The sequence below is a fragment of the Odontomachus brunneus genome, unplaced genomic scaffold (genome assembly GCF_010583005.1).
Source record: "Odontomachus brunneus isolate Ranch 3 - 2012 unplaced genomic scaffold, Obru_v1 Obru_scaffold_114, whole genome shotgun sequence".
NCBI lineage: Eukaryota > Metazoa > Arthropoda > Insecta > Hymenoptera > Formicidae > Odontomachus > Odontomachus brunneus.
This window is the reverse complement of record NW_022639564.1, coordinates 602845-608474: the sequence shown is the minus strand read 5'-3', so window position 1 is coordinate 608474 and position 5630 is coordinate 602845. Positions and strand designations below refer to the sequence as shown.

At 44.9% G+C, this 5630-nt stretch overlaps 1 long non-coding RNA gene across 1 annotated transcript in view; it reads right to left on the bottom strand.

Moving 5' to 3' along the window:
• Positions 1-275, bottom strand: part of LOC116849392 — a 10557-nt gene extending 10282 nt beyond the window's left edge. The window contains exon 1 of the long non-coding RNA XR_004379124.1: positions 242-275. This is a non-coding gene — a long non-coding RNA (uncharacterized LOC116849392). The remainder of the gene's footprint in view (positions 1-241) is intronic.
• Between the last annotated feature and the right edge of the window lie 5355 nt (positions 276-5630).

The following is a 5630-nucleotide window of genomic DNA, read 5'->3' as shown; positions in this document are numbered from 1 at the left end:
AAAAAAATATTTATTTAACATACAAATTACTTATTAAAAAATTTTATATATAATAATTAAATAATAATAATAATTAAGAACGGTTTAAAATTAAATAATAATAATAATTAAATAAAGTTAATAATTAAATAATAATAATTAAAAACGGTTTAAAATTGTGTTATATACAAATTTAAAAATATATAAGATTTAAATAAGAAAAAATCATTTAAATAAAAAAAAAATCATCAGGGAATCGAACCTGCAACCCCGAGCGTAGTAGTCTACGTCTTACCGTTGACGCTACGCTGCTAGCTCGAAAATTGCTTTTCTGTAACGGTACTATAGGGACAAAAATTTTTCTCGAAATATTTAAAAAAATATTTCTCGAGAATGCCTCAATAGTGGGTCCTACAGTTTTACAGGAGTAAATGTATGAGTGCGTACTACACACCCACAAAATTTTAATCAAATCGGTGATCAGAGACTGCCGGGTTTCCCTTGTTAGTTTATTGTCTACCAACAATTTGAATACTCTTTTCAATATGGCGAGATGATGCTCTAGAGATTTCGTTGCCATCAAGAAATCGTCAATGTAGACTATTACGTCCCCTGTTCTAATTAATTCACTCAGTACTTCGTTTACGAATCTTTGGATTCTGCTCGGAGCTGACTTTAGACCAAAAGGCATCTTGGTGTATTCGAATTGACCTAGAGGCGTTATAAAAGCCGTGTATTTAATCGACTCTTCAGCTACTCGGATATGAAAAAACCCATCTCTGAGATCCAATATGCTAAAATACTTTTTGTCCAGTAAAACATTGATCTGATCTTGAATTACTGGAATCGGATAATTTGTACGTGCAATATACTTATTCAACGTTCTATAGTCAATACATAAACGATATTCTCTGTTTTTCTTTCTTACCAGTACAATTGGTGACGCATACTCCGAATTGCTCGGTCTGATTATCCTTTTCGCTAGTAACTCATCTAATATTATCTGTAATTGTTCCTTTTCCGCATAGGCAAGTCGTCTCGGGAAGAAATGGAAAGGTTGTACATCCTTCAATTCCAATTTTAATTCTGCATTTACCTTTGGTTCCTTTGGGCGCTCTGGATTTATATACTTCTTCTCGAATATGCTCTTGAATTCTATCTGCTTATCCTGTAATTTCGAAATTAATAATTAACGAATCGGATATATTATCTACCATTTCCGTCGCATTTATGTTCAGGATTTCATTAACTTCTTCCTCTACATCGCTCTTAACCTCACTTGCAATACACAATTTGAATTGTTTCAAAAAATCTCTACCTGTTATCAACGAAAATGACATCATTAGGAACAACATAAACGTGTGCATCAACCTCCTTTACTTTATCAGAAGAGATATCTACCGTAGTGGAGCCAATAATATTTAATCTGCTCTTATTTATTCCACAAACTTTCCTTTCTTTATCGGTATAGTCAATAAAACAACTAGGGATCATTTTTTCTTTTACAAAGCTAATCGAGCTCCCTGTGTCAATTAAAGCATCTACTACTATTTCGCATTTCGTTTGAGAACTATTAAACTTTAAAGTAGCTTCACTCTGAAAGTCATTAGTAGTTTCCGCACAAAATTAACTTATTCTACATTTACTTTATCTGTACAATTGCCAATCATATGACTCTTCTCTCCACACTTAAAGCAAGCGCCTTTTTCACGCTTCGGTAGCTTACAGTCTCTGGACATGTGACCGAATTTGCTGCAATGTAGCACCGGGTTTTCGTCTGCATCGTACTGGAACCCTCTGCTATTTCTTTCTTCAGTGATGCCTCTTTTTTCGGTGACGTTTCCTTCTTCACCTGGGGTCGTCCCTCCTTGGAGCCTTTGCTCCATATCCTGGAATCTTGTTCTGAACGGTTCTTGGTCTCTAGTAGTAGTAGTAGTAGTGGAGCAGGTGGGCACTTTAATGCCCTTACGTCACCTAGATCTAGAAGTTCCATTGTGACCTCCCGCTATTTTTTTAGGATTACGCTAATAAACCCAGCCTAGTGTCTGACGCCAGGTCAATCAAGTTGCTAACCCTTTTTCCGTTTAGATCCTCAGGCTCCATGAACATGCAGCCCCAGGATCTATACCTTTTACATGTGAGTACAGGACACCGACATAAAATGTGGGCACTGTCCTCTCTCTCCTCACCACATAGGCGGCAGTCACTTTGTTCCGTAAGCCCAAGTTTGTTTAGATGGCTCCTCAGTGTGATGTGTCCCGTAAGAAGACCCAATCCCACCTTCAGCCTTAGTCTGTTCATGGCCAGGAGCTCGTTGGCTCTCCCCGGCGATGGTTGCTCCATTAGCCGTTTAGCTGTCCGGCAGCCTCCCACCGCCCTCCAGGAGCCAACGTGCTCTCGCTCAAGCCATCCTCTGATGATGTTGATTCCCGTTACAAAAGGTACTCCAACGATCTGCGTGGCTGGGTCCATTTGGGTCCCCAGCTTGGCCAACTCGTCGGCTATCTCGTTCCCGAGAAATCCCTGATGTCCTGGGATCCATACTAGAGTTATCTTGTTAGATTCCCCCAGTCTAGCTAATGCCTGCATGCAGTCCCAAACTACAGCCGATTCTGTAGTGGTCTTTGCAAGGGCATGTATGGCCGCTCTGCTATCCGAGCATATGTAAAAGTGCTGGTTTGCACTATCGTTTACAGCAAGGGTTTCCGCACACCTCAGTATGGCCATCACCTCGGCTTGAAAGACCGTGGCCAGCCCGCCCAGAGGTATGCTTTCTCTATGGTTTCTTTTCGGCCCATAGATTCCTGCCCCATACCGACCATTTGCACCCGATCCATCTGTGAACCAAAGATCCACTTTTGGATCAGCTAGTAATTTAGACTTATTCCAGTCGTCCCTAGTTGGTATTAAAACTTTAAATTTCTTCCCCAACTGATGTTTTCTTGGAATTCTATCCTGTTTTAACATGAAGGGGTACTTCTGAGAAAGTCCCAGTCTAGTGTGTCCTAGACCGGTATCTTTCCATTCCCCCTGACATCTAAGTCTATAAGCCGTTCTCCTGGCTTGGTATTTTATCAGCTGACCGAGAGGTGGGCAGCAGAGAGCTACTTCCAGCGCCTCCGTCGGGGTGGTTCTCATGGTCCCTGTCACAGCCCTCAGATAACTACCCTGAAGGCTTTTTAGCAGGTTCCTGGCCCCCACCCTCTCCATTCTCGGCCACCATACTACCGCTGCATAGGTTAGTCTTGGCAGCAACACCGTCCTATACAGCCAAAGGGCAGCCCTGGGTTGAAGCCCCCAGTTTCTACCCATTACTCTTCTACAAGCCCACATGGTGGTATAGAACTTTCTTCTCTTCTCCTCGAGGTTTGGCAGCCAGCTCAGTTTAGCATCCAGGATCACTCCAAGATACTTCACCGAGCTTGTGTAAGTTATTTCCCTGCCCCAGAGCTTTAGTGGCTCTATGTGTTCGGGTTTGTATTTCCTGGTGAAGACCACTGCCGAGGTCTTAGATGGATTGACCGACAGTCCCTTCTTTCTGCACCAGGTTTGAACTATCCTCAAGGCTGCATCCATCCTCTCCTTGAGGATCGATATGAAATTTCCTCTGGCAATAATGGCCACGTCATCCGCGTAGCCATATACCAGGAATCCTGCTTCTTTTAATTCAGCCAGAAGGTCATCGACCACTAGACACCACAGCAGGGGAGAGATTACGCCCCCCTGCGGGCAGCCCCCAGCCGGACTCCCCCCAACTGAATTTTCACCCAGGCTTACGGTTAGACTTCTGCCCGTTAGCATGCTTTGTGTCCAGTCCACGATCGCCTCTGGGATCTTGTTTCTGTACATTGCCTCTTTGATAGACTTGTTAGAGGTGCTATCAAAAGCTCCCTCTATGTCTATAAAGACTCCTATGGCGTATCCCTTGGCTTCCAGCTGTCCCTCAACTCCGCTTACAAGGTGATGTAGGGCAGTCTCGGTCGACCTGCCCTCCCTATAAGCGTATTGAGTTGTGGTCAGTGGGCAAGAGACCAAGGGTTCTGTCTTCAGGTATCTGTCTACCAGCCTCTCCACTGTTTTCAAAATAAATGATGTAAGGCTGATCGGCCTGTAATCCTTGGCCAAGATATGACCGTTTCTGCCTGGTTTAGGGATAAAGACTACCCTCGTCTCCCTCCAGGTTTGTGGTACATATCTCAGGGCTATACTAGCCCTGAGTACTTTTATTAGTGGACCTGTCAGCACCTCCAGTCCCTCCCTTAGGAGTGCCGGGTAAATGCCGTCCGGTCCCGGTACCTTATAAGGCTCAAAGGTTTCTATTGCCCATTTGACCCCGCTCGGTTGTACGATTCTGGCCGCGAGGGACCATTCTTTGGTCACACGAGGTTCCCTTGATTGTTCCTCGTCTCTGTTGCCCTGAATCGTGACATCCTCTCTGAATCCCGGAAAGTGAGTGGACATCAAGTGTCTCAGTGTCTCCTCCGTTGATTCAGTGTATCTTCCATCCGGGAGCTTTAGACATCCCAGTTGAGGTGAATTGTCTTTGCTGAGGATTTTGTTGAGTCTGGATATCTCCGGAGAACTTTCAACGCTCCCGCAGAACTTCCTCCAGCTCCTCCTCTTTGACATTGTGATTTCTTTGCTATATCGCCGTTGGGAGCTCCTAAAAGCTGCCCAATCAGTTTCTGCTTTTGACTTCCTTGCTCTATTGAAAAGCCTTCTTGTCTCAACCCTGAGCTTAATAAGCTCATTGTTCCACCATGGGATCTTAGTTGAGACTTGTTTCTGCCTTAGTGGGCAGTTTGCTTCGTAGGCCTCTATGATAGCGTCGCTGACAAACTGCGACGCCACTTCTAGATCCTGTTTTGTATTGAATCTGGACGGGGCTTTTTTCAGAATGGTGCCAAGGTCCCTCCTGTAGCTCGTCCAGTTTGTGTTTCTGGGGTTGCGACCCCAATTCCCCTTTTCCCTGTGCTCGAGCGCAAAACGTAGCTGCCTGTGATCCGATCCCGAAGGTTCGTTTGAGACCCTCCAGTCTCTCACCAGGTCAGCCACTCCCCTCGTACACAGGGTTAGGTCTATAACCTCACGTCTTCTGCAGTCCATGAAGGTGGGTTCCGTTCCTCTGTTTAGGATGATTAGCTTGCTATCCATGACGAATTCATGTAGGCTTTCCCCTCTCGGGTTGATGCCCGAGCTCCCCCACCCCACATGGTGGGAGTTTGCATCGCAACCCAGGAGTACCTCCAGCCCTCTCTCCTCCGCATGTTTTATCAGCTCCTTGACTTCCCTCTGTGGTGGAAGGTCTTTGGCGTCATAGGGCATGTAGACTGACCCCATCAATACATCCCTGTGGGTCCCTTCGTCCAGATTTAGCCTCACTTGAACCACCGTGATATCTCCATTACTGAACTGCGGCATAAAGATTGCATTTAGACCTTTTGTCACTATACATGTCCTTATTTTTCCCTGAGTGGTGGACGAGACAATCTTGCCACAACCGCTCAGGCCTTTTATAGCGTTGTTCAAGAACCATGGTTCTTGTACAAGTGCTATTGCTGTCTGCATCACAGCCATGCCCCTAGCTAAAATCGCTGAGGCGCCTCTGCTGTGATGCAAGTTAATCTGCACCACTGGAACTGTGAGACCTG